Here is a 13519-nt window from a genome sequence, read left to right on the forward strand (position 1 = left end):
GCCCCAGTGGCTACCCTCCTGCTAATTTCAGCGGGCAGCACCAAGGCCCCAATCTATGCCTGGTGCCCTCCCTCAGATCCTGCCCCCAGCCAGTGGCTGAGCACAAGACGAGGCTTAGAAAGCTGCTCTCCCCAGGCTCAGAGTCACCTGATGTTGAATTAAACCTGCCCTTGAACTAGAGAAAGAATTCCCCCCTCCCTCTCCCTCCCAAGTCTGGCAAGGCCCAGAGCTGCTCCAGAGATACAGGCCTCAAGGACAAGGCGCTCGGGGCCGTGCTGCCTGGGAGCGTTACCCATATAGCGATAAGCAAGTAGTTAAAACTCAGCACTCAGGCACTTTCCTGGGCTCCTCCGTCTCAGGGGCCAGAGGGCAGCCAGGGGCATAAGCACTGCTGCCCCTGGGGAAGGACCCCGCAGAGCAGGCAGGGGCAGTCTGGCAAGCCAGGGGCCTCCCTCTGCCCTGGCTCAGCTACGGATGATTACCTGCCCAAACAATGTTGTGCATTGTGTGGAGCAGGGATCCTGAACACTTGGCTGGGAATCAGTGCCCAGGCGCTGCAGCCTTAAAGGGCCAGGCAGACCCGTTATGTACCAAAGCTACAACCGCGAGCGTGGTGAGCCGCTGGCCCATGCAGCAGAATTCACGCCAATTCACTGCCCCACGGGTCCTCTCCACAGGGCTGGGAGTCCGACAGGAACCGGCCACTCAGCTCTCTGAAGGACAGGGCAAAGCACTGCCCAGAGACAGCAGATCCATAGGTTTTGCCCCTGCCCCCAGCATGGGAAAGGGGTATGTGTGGTTGGGGCACAGAAACTTTCCCAGGGGAAAGAGAGGAGACCCAGTAAGATCACTGCACTTGTCACTTGCACCATCAGCCTTGCTGTGCAGAGGCAACCATCACACAACACACACACGTCAATTCTTGGCACCCCAGAGCCTTGCCCTTTTCAGCAAGCTGCACTTTGCCAAGCAGACAAGACAGACCAGCAGATGTGAAGGCCGTATGCACCAGCTCCCCACAAACAGGTGGCCTTACAATGGCTTCAGACTGGGAAAAAGCCGGGGTCAGAAAAAAGCTCTGCCCACAGACTAAGCTCCACCCACTCAAGGAGGAAGAGGTGCCCTGCCCAGGAGACAGAGCAGGTTGCCAAACTCATTTGGCACCCTGGCCAATGGCTGACAATGGCTAAGGGTAGATACATCACCTCTGAGGGCTTCCAAATTAACAGTCCCTCAAAATGAGCAGGGAAATCACATTGACAGGTCAGCTGCACAGCCACCACCTCAGTGCCCTGGAACCCAAGCTGGGCATCGACCACAGAGGCAGTGACCTCTGAGCATTTTTCCCAGGCTCTCTGCAGACTCAGGCTAATGCTGCAGAGCATCAGCTAAACTCAGGTCACCATTTTCCTCTTAACAGGGCAACTACTAGCCCTGAAGAACTGCTCTTTTATTTGGTGAAAGCTCAGTTTCAAGGGCAAAAGATGGCAACCCCCTGAAAAACTGCCCAGCTTGCCCAGAAGCACCCCCGCTTCACATACAGAGCAGCCTTTGCAGTTAATTGGAAACAATAACTTTCTGCTGCAAGTTGCCCTCTTCTTCTATACAGCTGCTGCCATTAGCGGTGCCAGACCATATTGTGGGGAGTAAATTAAATCATCCCCAAAAAACACAGGTGCAAAGGCCCAGAGACTAAAAGAAAGACCAAGAGCTGTCCCTGTTTCAGGGGGCGGACAGAGAGAGGAGAAGACAAAGGAAGAAAACTCAGCTACCAGCAGGAAGACCACAGGAGAGGGAATCTCCTCCCTCTGGTGACCTTCTGGCGGCATCTACCCCCCTCCGACACAGAAAGTCTCATGTGACTGCCCATCTATCTTTCCTTTCGCTTTCCCCTCCCCACTTTGTTCATGCACTAAGTTTCTCAGAGCTAATCCCCGAGCCTTGTTGCCTACTGCATTCCTCAGAGACTGGGGGACACTCCGTTACGGTCCAGACATGGCAAAACTTGCCGAAGATGACCCTACTTCTTGCCCCCATTTTCCTGCTCAGTCCTTAAAATGCTGAAACTTCAGCCCCTATTGGCCCTTTTCAAGGTTTTCCTGACAGAACCTGGCTTGCACTTTATGTGGTCACTGCTCAGAGCCTGCATGCAACCCCAACTCCTCCAGCTTAAGTGACACCCACCCCACTTTGGCCCTGGAGACGCCCCTCAAGAGGCAGGGAGCTGCTTGCTACTGAGGGCTCTTCTCACCCAAGGGGAGGGAGACAGTGCAGTAAAGAAAAGGTGGCTCTCTCCACACAGGGAAACAGGCCCAGGACCAGACACCCTCCAGGAGTGCATAGTGTGAAAAGCGTGAACACCAAGAGCCTGGGCAGACCCTCCCCACACCCCGCAGAATGGATGGGGCCCTCCTCATCTCTGTCCTTGCTGTTGAACAAGACAGAAATGCTCCCTGACCTCTGCACAACATCTGGAGGCCCTTCAAACAAAAGCCTTCCTGCTTCCATTCAGGTTGAATAGGCTGGATTAGGAGTTGCCTTCCTATTCAAAGCCTATTGATGTGCAGATGCTCAAAAGGAGCCTTTAGTCCCATGGGCTATTACAGGACAGCTCCCCTCCCTCCTGATGCTGCCCAGACAGGTCAGCCCACAAGGAGGCAGGTGACTGGGGCCCAAGCCCCTCCTGGCAGGTCTCCCATGACTCAGGGCACGGCAGAGGCCTCTGGCTAGCCACAGAGGGTGACTCTAGAGACACTGGCAAACAAGGGCACACAGTGGTAACCTCTCCACAGAACAGCCTCAGTCACCCTCCTGACCCTGTAGCTGCAAATCTGGCTCTTCCTCTTCATTGTGTCTGGGCTGGACTCAGTCTGGCTCTGAATGGCATCTGCACAGTGCAGGCCTTTCAGTGGGGCACCGCTCACCACAGGGAACTAACCGACTATCCCCTGGCTCTCCTCGGGACATTACACTCAGCCCTGCCTCAGCTGCCTGCAAGGAACCCTATGGCTGCATCTAATGGAGACAATTGCAACCGTCTTCTTGCACTACCCGGAGACTGTGGCCCCAATGCACCCTCCAGCCAAGCCCTTGGAGAAAGGGGGTGCATGGAGGACTGGAAGCAGTAGTTTCTAAAAGGCTGCAACCTGATGTTGTTGACAGCCCCTCTCAACATCATGGTGCAATGGCAGCTCCCCGAGAGCCTGGCCTGGTTTGTGTCTTTTGTTTTTTACACAACACACATGGCAGGAAGAAGCCACCTGGACACAGCAGGAAGCCAATAACCACATATACAAGCAAGGCCTGGATGCATGTACACACTGCAGCCTGAGCCGCACACAGGCAGGGTGAGGGGAGCCACTCAGAAGCTCACAAATTATTTAAAATTATTTTGAACCTGAAAGACTTGCTTAAAACATTTTTTCCAACTATTTAAGTTGGTCTAATAAAAGATATCAGATTTACCCAAAGAACCTTGTCTGCCTATTTAAAACAGTGTTTCTCAACCCATGAGTCATGACCCAAAAGTGGGTTGCAAGAATACATTGAAGGGTCACAGACAAACTTTAAAAATGGATCAGCAAACTTTAAAAGTGGATTCTCCTTTAAAGGAGAGAAATGTGGGAAACCTGCAAGGGGCTGCCTGGGGCCCCCCATGCCTCACACACTGGGGACAGGGGCAGTAGGTGGGAAGTGAAGGGCCCTGGGTCAGGACTGGCCATTGATGTTTATAAATGGGTCCTGGTACAAAAAAGGTTGAGAACAGCTGATTTAAAAGACACTACCCAAATCCTACATGCTACAGCTCTGTGGGCTGCTCCTCTATCACCTCTCCCCACCACCCTGCTCCAGTCCTATGATTCTCCTTCCCATCTCTTTCATGTGTTGGGCCAAGGGGGATCCCTCTCATTAGAGGCAGCAGCTTCATTGTGTCAGGCAGCAGGTGGCCTGTTCATTGCTCACAAGTCTTGGCAGATATGAAATCCTGAAACGGTCAGTGGGCACCGAGTGGGCAGCTCCAGAACACGTGGCTGCGTGCTTCACGGTCTGGTAGATGGGCTGTTTAAAAGGAGCAAACTTTATTAGTTGCTGCCAGGGATTCACCACTTGGGAAACCCCAGACTGGCAGGTTGGGGCTGGGGGAGTGGAGAGGGGAAAGGAGAGTGGGGGTCCAAGAGGCCAAGGGGGTGAGCCCAAGGGGAAGGCTGGCTAGACTGAGAAAAGAAGCCCTCTGCTCCCAGCCCCATCCTGGCCTCTCAAGCTGGCTCACCTCTACCATGAAGGTAAAGCAGGAAGGGCAAGGAAGCCTGCTACAAACTCCCTGTCCACACATCAGCCCCATCCTGGGGGAGCAAGGGGCACAGCAAAGAAGGGCCTGCAACTTCTGGCTGGGGGGTGGGGTGTGTGCAGACTTAGAGCAGCAGAGCCCCAGCTTGCAAGGACCCCTCTACATCACACACCGGTGGCTTCTGCTACTCCATCACCTCCACATCCACCAGCACTCCCCTGCCCACTTACAGCCCCCCACCCCGAGCTCTCACACCACAGCCTCCTCTCACAACCCCAGCAGCCCAGCCTGTCATGGCTCCCCACAGGAGCTGGTCTCCTTACCTGGCTTTCCCCACCTTGTCCTCTTGCCAGAGCTGCTCCTAACCTAGCGTGCAGTCTGAGGCTGCTGCTGCTGCTCCCTCCTGGGGCTGCCTTTCCCAATCCTCCCTTTTACTCCTCCCTTTTTGATCTGACACTTCCCCCCCTCCTCCCAGCTCTGAAAGCCCAGGCTCTCTCCCCCCACCCCTGCCCCGCCTGCATTGCCCTGTGCCTGGCCCCCCTAATGGAGAAAGAGAACAAACAAAACAAGAGACTAAAACGCACTTTCTGCTCAACCAGCTCAGTGCCCGGAGCATGGAGTTGCCTGGAGAAAGTCATTATGAATCTGCACCCCCGTCCCTGCTGGCTACCGGCTCCCCCTCCCTCTATGCATCCCTACCTTGACTCAAATGTCACTGTCCTCTCTGTGGGCAAGAGGGAAGAGCCTGGGCAAAGAAATAGCACCCACTGAGATGTCCAGCTGCCCCAATCGTAGAGCTGGTGCCATGACAGGGATTTGTCTTCAGCAAATATTTGCAGAGGAACATGCTGGATCAGCTCTTGATGCCCAAGGAGAGCGGACAGACCACCTGGGACTGACCGGGTTACCTAACACAGGAGACAGACACTGTGACGCCCAGTCTGCCTAGGATGACTGCAAAGCTACTCAACAGTAGGATCAGCAACAGGGGCTGGGACACAGTGCTGCAGGCACGGGCAGTCGCCAGATCTCACACGGGGAGCATGGGCAGTGGCCAGAGTACAGGACCAGGCATCAGGCACCCTGCGTTCTACTCCCAAGATCCAGCACTGCAGCCTCGGGCCTCCATCTCTGCAGCTGCAGGATACAGCGGGTGTCACCCGCCACTGACTGGGAGCAGGAAGACTCAGTAAGAGAGGCCAAAGGAAAGGCTTGCAGGTCCCTGGTTGGTAGGGGTAATAACACCAGGGCACGGGGCAGAAGGGGAGCCCCCACAGCTCAACAGCAGACAGAAGGGCTGAGTGCAGAGTCAGGTAATGAAGAAGGAAAGGAGAACTGGTAGAAACCAAACCAGCTCTAGCACTGCCCCAGACTTGTCCAGGAAGGCAGGTTGGTCCCAGGGTCGGACACAAGCACAGGCAAACTGGGCAGCTGCCCAGGGCCTGGACAGAAAGAGGGCCCCAAAATGATGAAAATAAGGATTATTATTATCATTATCGCTGGCGAAGGGGGGCCTGATACTAAAAGTTTGCACAGGGCCACCAGGAGTCTAGGTACGGTGCTGGCTGGTCCATAAACTGCCCAGCGGGAAGGGCTGTCCTGGGAAGCTGCCTGGGGAATGTGAAGTGACTGGGGTTTTCCTTGGGATGGCAGGGGCGGAGAGGGGTCCTTCTGAAAGCCCACGCTTGGGTTGGCTTTGGAATGCGAACTATGCAGAGGCGGCCTGTACCTGCAGCTGCTCTCCCTGCTCCGGGCCCCCAGGCTTGGAGGACTGAGTGCCTCCAGGATACAGGAGGATCTAAGCACCCCTCTCCCCCCTCGCTTTGCATTTGAGAAGAGGAGCTGGGAAGATGCACAAAGCGGGGCCAGGGTGTGGTAAGAAAGGGAGTGGGCAGGTGGGGCTGAGGCTGCCTGGCAATTTTAGTGCAAAGAGCTGCCCCCTCCCCCAAGAGAGGTACAGCTGGAGCCAGCAAGCACAGACCTGTCAGTCAGGAAGACAACAGCTCCTTCAAGCCCATTGCATAGCTGCGGGGCTAGGCTGGGCTAGGCCTCCACGTATGCACAGCACAGAAACCCCTGTCCCAGGAGAGACATTCACCTCCAGCCCAGGCTGCTCCTACTTGTCCTTACAAAACCCCAACTGACATTTCAGCTGCCCCTTAAAGAGTCCAGGGAAGTATAGACCATCCCTGGCGGTCAGGATTACCCCATCCTACCTACACCTACTAGTGAAATGCTAGCCAGGAAGCAGCACAGTGCCTTTCAGGCACACAAGTCAAGGTCCCCCCCTGCCACAGTTCAGAGACAAAGCCAGGGCTGGATCAGTAAGGAGGAGAGTGTGACTAGGGCCACGAAAACAGACTGGGGAGTCTCTGCTCTTCTGCACAGGTTCTTATACTGTACTCCCCCCAGGACCAGAGCACCTCCCCATGATGGCATCAAGCAGCTCTGACTACCATCTGCTCTGCTCCCTCCTGGGGTGAGGATCAAAGAAGCACATGAAGCAGAGCAGCCTTGGTTTGTTCGGGTTTCTTTTAAGATGCACATTGCTGTGTGCTTATGTTGGAAAAGGCAGGGCCAGAGAAATGCACCTCGCATTTAGGAGGTCTGCAATGGACTTCTGTTCTTTGAGGAGTTCACTCCCTAGTCTCAGATTGGGCCCCAAGAAACTTCTGGTCTCTTGCATACATGAGCGTCCCCCTCAGTGAGGAGAGTTCATAGGAGCAGAACCAGAGCACCTGGTCTTCTTACCTCTGCTCAGGCCAGAACACACAGAGCAAGTCAGAAATCCCGGCTTTTAGCCCCAGTGTAGGGGTAAGAAGGGGAACAGGGTTAGGTGGCCAGGTCAGGGGGCTAAGAATCAGAATTAAAGGATGCTGTGGTTTCGTCACATATATAAAATGGGTCCATGTCCTGCGGGGCTATGCCACCAAATGCATGTGTGGGGCCTGGAGAACCTACCAGGAAAGGGTTTTTGGTTGTAGCCATGTTGCAAAGAACTTTTTTCCAACTACTGAGTTGGTCTAATAAAAGGTATCACATCTACCCAAAGAACCTTGCCCACCAGGAAAGGGACACTGCAGAGAGACCATGCCCTACCCACCTGCTTTAATTGAGAGATAAAATGATCCTGCCTGACCCCTACCCCATTCTCCCCCCCCCCTCCCCCGCTGACTCTCCCCACAGTAACTATACGCTTGTAAAGCTGGGATGCCTGCCCCACATACCAGCATTCATCCCTTAATTCAGTAACTTGCAGGAGCTGGCTACTACGCTGCAGCCCCACCCCATCCCAGCAGCCCAGGCAGGCTAACTACTTGTCCCTCTGTTCTTTACCAAGTCCTCTGGGCCCTGGCTAGTGACAAGCCAGCTACCAGTGGCGAGCATGGCTGTGGCAGTAACTACACAGTGGAAAAACTCTGCCTTTGCCTACAGAAGTTTATATAAACTGCAAGACAAACATAAAGCCGGAACTATGCTTCTGAGGACTAGGCATAATTAAAGGAACAAACCAGGAAGATAAGAAAGGACGGACAGACTCCAGCAGAAAAACTGGAGCAGAGGTGAGGTTACTCGCCCAACCCACCCTGGTTGCTGGAAGGCTGGAACATTGCTTTTTGAGAGAGAGACAGAGAGATACCACTACCTCTGCTCTCCTTCACCACACACTTTGCTCAGCCCCCAGTAAGCCAGATGCCCAAGGACAGTCCTGGCACTGTAAAGCCATCGTTCATGACCCAGTCCTTTCACAGAAAAACAAGAGCTGGCCTGTGACTTAACCACCTAGAAGAAACTCTGCTCTGGGGCAGGTGGAGCCCCTGTGATGAGATGGCAGGGCAGAGACCTGATGAAATTATGACATTTGTATCTAACTGCCTGAAATAACGCATGGGAGATACTATTGCTCTTGCTTGCTGGGTGTAAGCCCTGCAAGTGGCCATGCCCTCCTCCCTATGGGAACAGCAGCTGGTGCCCAGCGGCTGGGGCTGAGTAGGCAGTGCTCCTGGAAAGGTGAATGTCAGGCTGCGGCCACTGTTGGAGCAACACTAGACAGACCCACACAGGCAGGGGCCAACCCGCACCCAGGTATGTGCAGATGGGGCTGCACAGAAGAGTATGAAGGCTGGCGCAGACAGAGACATGCATGTCAGTATCTGCACAATGCTCCCTCTATCCTTCACATGTCTCCCCTACCCTGCAGTGACAGACCTCACTCCCTTGCCAGGGAAGGCTCCCTCCCTTTCTCCTCCTCCAAGTCTCCTTGCTCGCTCCAGACAAATGCTGCCAGTGGTAAGACGAGAGGTTTCCCAATAATGCCAGTTTCCATTACCCAGCCCCATTAGAGGATGCAGAGGGATAAGTGCTACTCACAATGAGCTATTGTTCCTGCCGTCCCAGGGCACAGGATCCTGTTCCTTCTGCGTACTACCCACTTTACACCAGGTAGCTCCTGACCCAGCCAGGTTTGGGGGGGGTCGGGAAAACTGCTTTAGTCCATTTGCTTTTCTTTAAAATCACTGCCTGCCTGCCTGAAGCTTGTCCAATACTGGCCACTCCAGGGACAAGCTTCCTCTCCTTCCCCTGCCTGAGGGCTCACCTTTCTGCAGAAGCCAAGCTCTCACATAGTCATTGCAAGCAACTAACTACCTCTCATTAGGGTAGGATCCATTACATGACATCAGCCTGGATGACCTTTGCTCTTTCCTGCTCAGATGAGGGTTAGGTGAATGGTTAATGTTTACGGAAGGCCACTACAGGGCAAAAAAGTCTCACCAGGGCCATTCTTTTCCAACGATGGACATACTTGCTCTCCCCTGCAAAACAGGGCCTCAGGTACAAGTAACCAGACTCCACGGTGATTCAAAATTGCTCTGTTATAAGCAGTTCACTCAAGAAGGCACCTGCATCAGACCAGGCTGCTCTACCTCCTGGCTTGGTAATTCCCAGAGGAGCAGGAGGGAGCTCGGGCCAGAACTTCCAGCAAGACCATGCCTGCAGGATGGTAATAACCCAGGGACCAGCAAAGGAGGCTCCGGCCCCAAGCTCTCCCCTGCTTTAGCCAGTAAAACAGAGAGACCCTGGTGTTGTTTTTAACCTGCAGTGTCAGGCCTGCTCTCCTCTGGTTTTAGGGGAAGACCATCAGTGAGGGTGTGGTCTGAGAGCTTTTGGACAGAGTGCCAAAAAACCCCTACAACCTTGACTTGTAAGATGTTGACGTACCCAGGGCCAGATTAACCCTTTAGTGGACCCTGGGCTGGTTGGGACCCCCCTCCTCACCTGGGCACTACTGCCTGCAGGAAGCAGGGCTCAGAGCTGCTGCTAGGAAACAGCCGCCAAGGCAGCGAGGCTGGCAGAGGGGAATGGGAGGGAAGGGAAAGCAATGGGGCCATTTGTGCCACCACCGGGGAAGGAAGGACTGGGGCCCTCCCACAGCTCAGGGCCCTAGGCATGTACCTAGTTTGCCTATGCATTAATCTGGCCCTGGGCATACCAGGGGCAGACGGTGGGAGAGCCACAAGGGGCCCAGTCCTTGTTGTGGCAGTGCAGCCCCAGCCCCTTCCCTGCCATCTGCCTTGAGGTGCATGTGCAAGCAAAATGCCTTTGTGCGCCACTCCGGCACCTGCACCGGGGGTTGCCTACCCCTGCTCTAGATCATGGACAGTCCCACAATGAGGGCAGCTGGGTGGCACAAAATCTTTCTCCATGAGAGCGCTTCATTCAGCAGAATGAGGTAGATGTTAGCAACAGTTTTAGAATAAAACACCTCATTCCTTACCAGGCACAGTAGCTTTCCCTGTCTTGTCTTCTGAAACAATAAAGCAGGTGAGGAGGGTAGACAGGACCTGCATTGCTAAGCTACAAACCCCATGTAGGAAGACAGACCGAGGGGGGACACAGAAAACCATAAAAAAATTACGGTTGGAAGGGACCTCAGGAGGTCATCTAGTGTAACCCCCTGCTCAAAGCAGGACCATCCCCAACTAGATCATCCCAGCCAAAGCTTTGTCTAGCCAGGTCTTGAAAATGTCCAAGGATGGAGATTACACAGCCTCTCTGGATAACCTGTTCCAGTGCTTCACTACCCTCCTAGTGAGAAAATTCTTTTTAATATCTAACCTAAACTTGCCTTGCTGCAACTTGAGATAATTGCTCCTTGTTCTGTCATCTGCCACCACTAAGAACAGTTTAGCTCAGGGGCGGGCAATTATTTTGGGCGGAGGGCTGTTTACTGAGTTTTGGCAAGCCATCAAGGGCTGCATGACATGCAGCCAGAGGCAGATATTTTCATAGTTGGTAGGGTCGGAAGGGACCTAAGCAGATCCATCTAGTCCGACCCCCTGCCATGGGCAGGAAAGGATGCTGGGGTCAAATGACCCCAGCTAGGTGTCTATCTAGCTTCCTTTTTAAGACCCCCAGGGTAGGAGCGAGCAACACTTCCCTTGGAAGTTGGTTCCAGATTCTAGCTGCCCTGACAGTGAAGTAGCACCTCCTGATATCCAGCCTGAATCTAGCCTCCATCAACTTATGGCCATTATTCCTCGTTACTCCCAGTAGTGCTCGGGGGAACAGGGACTCTCCCATTGCCTGCTGGTCCCCCTTGGCCACTTTATAGACAGCCACCAGATCCCCCTCAGCCTTCTCTTGTGGAGGCTGAACAGGTTCAGGTCCCTTAGCCTCTCCTTGTAGGGCCTGCCCTGCTGCCCCCTGATCATGCGAGTGGACTCTCTCCAATTTGTCCACGTCCTTTCTGTAGTGGGGGGCCCAAAACTGAACCCAGTACTCCAGATGTAGCCAAACCTGTGCTGAATAGAGGGGAATAATCACTTCCCTTGACCTACTGGCAACTCGCCTACCAATGCAGCCCAGTATGCTGTTAGCCTTTTTGGCAACAAGGGCACACTGCATGCACACATGCACACGCACACACTTTCTTCTATCATAAAAAGCTCCAAAAAAAGAATGAGCCCAGTCAGGTTCCTCTCCTGATAATTTTTATAGATCACCTTTGAATCACAAACCTGCTCCACAGAGTTGTTGTGATAATGGGTCTAGGGACACTTTCAGCCTGGGATGGAATATGATAGCTGTCAAATGCCACGCAGCTGTTTACAAGAGCAGAGGAAGGGGGGGAAGGACACAGGAACCAAGGGGAATGGCAGGGGGAATGCTGAAAGGTGGAAGGGAATCTTGTAAGGAGAACAGGATCGAGACCCCCTGTGCAGAGACCCAGCACCCTCTGGCTTTATGCCAAAGTAGTCTCTTTCCCAAGCGCTGGGATCTTTTACATCTCAATGGCAAGAGAACAACCTGTAGCAAAAGAGCCAGGATATTCTACAGTGATGGAACCAACAGTTTACCACCAAATTGTGCACCTGGATAGGATCTTTCAAAACACTACACATGGTTGCCAAACCCTAGCTCCCCCAGCATACAGTTAGTTGTCACAGGGGCAAAGGAAATGCCAAAAAGTACACATAATACAGTTAATGCAGGGCTGTATTCCAGAGTTCACAGACAGCCCTTATCTCAGCCTGCTAAGACTCATGCCCATGTATCAAACCCTCCTTAGGCTCTTTTCACCATTACTACAGCTGTGCAGCTCCAGCATCCAACCAGACGTTCCATACGTGAACAGAGAACCACTGCTGCAGCCAAGGCAATGGACTGACAGGGCTGCACCAGCGCTCCTGCTAGGACTTAAAACTGGAGGTTCCTGGCTAGAAGGTCTTGCCTCTCTGCTCAGCGTCAGATCAATCTCCATATTTGGGGACAGAAAGGAACCTTACCCTACTATGGTCAAACTGGTAAGGGGGGGGGGGGCAGGTTGCCTTTCTCTCTAGCAGGGGCTGCAGCCCTTTACCTGGGATCTCCTGACCGTATATTAACAACCTTTTAGAAAAGCAGGCCACTGGCTGCCACGTTCCCCCTGATTTACCCGTGGCAGGTTAGGGTGTTATGTCATGTGTTGTGTCAGGGTTGATGGTCCTTTTATTAAGAGGCTGGACTAGATGACCTATGGAGGTCCCTTCCAGCCTTCCAAGACCCTTAGAGTCTTCATGACTCTATGATCGTCTCCCCTCTGACAGGAGGGCAGCGAGCAGGTGGGGGACAGGGTGGATCCCCCAGCAGGGGGGCAGGCTCAGATACTCCTCCCAGCCTAACTTCAGCTGTGACTTTTACCAACTTGCTTTTTACTTTTTTCTTCCAGATCATAAGTGTGCAAGCTGAGGTGAGGGAGCCACTTTTACTCATGTTGAACAGCAACTTGCTCCAGGAACACCCCTTCCCACCCCCCGATTTCAGCAGAGCCGGGGTAGCGAAACATAGCCCACAGACTGACTTTTGGGCGTTACCGCAGCCACAGGGACAGCTACCACAGAAATGTCGTGGGGAAGAGAGGCCAGGGAGCAGAGTTCTCATCTGTCTCATTTTACCGACTCCCCTACACTGAGAGAGGTCCTATTTGTCAGGGCCATGCCCAAGCTAAGCCTGAGCCAACACTGTCCTGCCTGGTGTAGACAGGAGGGTCCCAGCCCTCCCCTTTTTCCACAGAAAGAGAGGCAGCCTTGGGTTGATGGGGCAGCCATCCACCTCTGACAGCCCATAGAGAAGGCTGCACCTAGTTTGGCCTTCTTAGACCAGTAGTGTAATAGGGAGGGGTGAACAGGGCAAGCACCCTGGACATCAACTTGAGGGTGGGAGCAAAGTAAAGCCGCTGCTGCTACAGCAACCAAAAGTCACTGCTATGCCTATGGCCCAGACACTCAGCCATGGCTGTACGCTCCTGTCTCAGATACCTGTGGGATGCACTGGTAACACCCTAGTTTCATAGTTTGTAGGGTCAGAAGGGACCTGAGCAGATCATCAAGTCCTACCCCCTGCCTTAGCAGGGAAGAGTACTGGGGTCAAATGACCCCAGTAAGGTGTTCGTCTAGCCTAGTCTTAATGACCCCCAGGGTAGGAGCCAGCACCACCTCACTTGGAAGTTGACCGTGAAGTAGCACCTCCTGATGTCTGGTCTGAATCTACCCTCTGCCAGCTTCTGACCATTATTTCTAGTCTGCTCGGGGGAACAAGGACTCCCCCAATGCCTGCTGGTCCCCTCTGACTAGTTTGTAACAGGCCACTAGATCCCCCCTCAGCCTTCTCTTGTGGAGGCTGAACAGGTTCAGGTCCCGTAGCCTCTCCTCGTAGGGCCTGCCCTGCTGCCCCCTGATCATGCGAGTGGCC

General features: G+C 53.8%; 1 protein-coding gene across 8 annotated transcripts in view; it reads right to left on the reverse strand.

Moving 5' to 3' along the window:
• The window catches only part of LARGE2 (LARGE xylosyl- and glucuronyltransferase 2), a 100183-nt gene that overhangs the window by 73852 nt on the left and 12812 nt on the right, over positions 1–13519 (reverse strand). For 6 of the 8 annotated variants that reach the window (XM_019519312.1, XM_019519311.1, XM_019519310.1 and 3 more), the window contains exon 1: positions 4612–4717. The exons of 1 other annotated variant lie outside the window; for it this stretch is intronic. The gene's annotated coding sequence lies outside the window, so the exon portion shown is untranslated. Of the gene's footprint in view, positions 1–4611; positions 4718–8659; positions 8834–13519 lie in introns of those variants that run through there. One more of the 8 variants, XM_019519305.1, reaches the window with a different exon arrangement.

This window comes from Gavialis gangeticus, unplaced genomic scaffold (assembly GCF_001723915.1).
Source record: "Gavialis gangeticus isolate Ggan-Ray unplaced genomic scaffold, GavGan_comp1, whole genome shotgun sequence".
Classification (NCBI taxonomy): domain Eukaryota; kingdom Metazoa; phylum Chordata; order Crocodylia; family Gavialidae; genus Gavialis; species Gavialis gangeticus.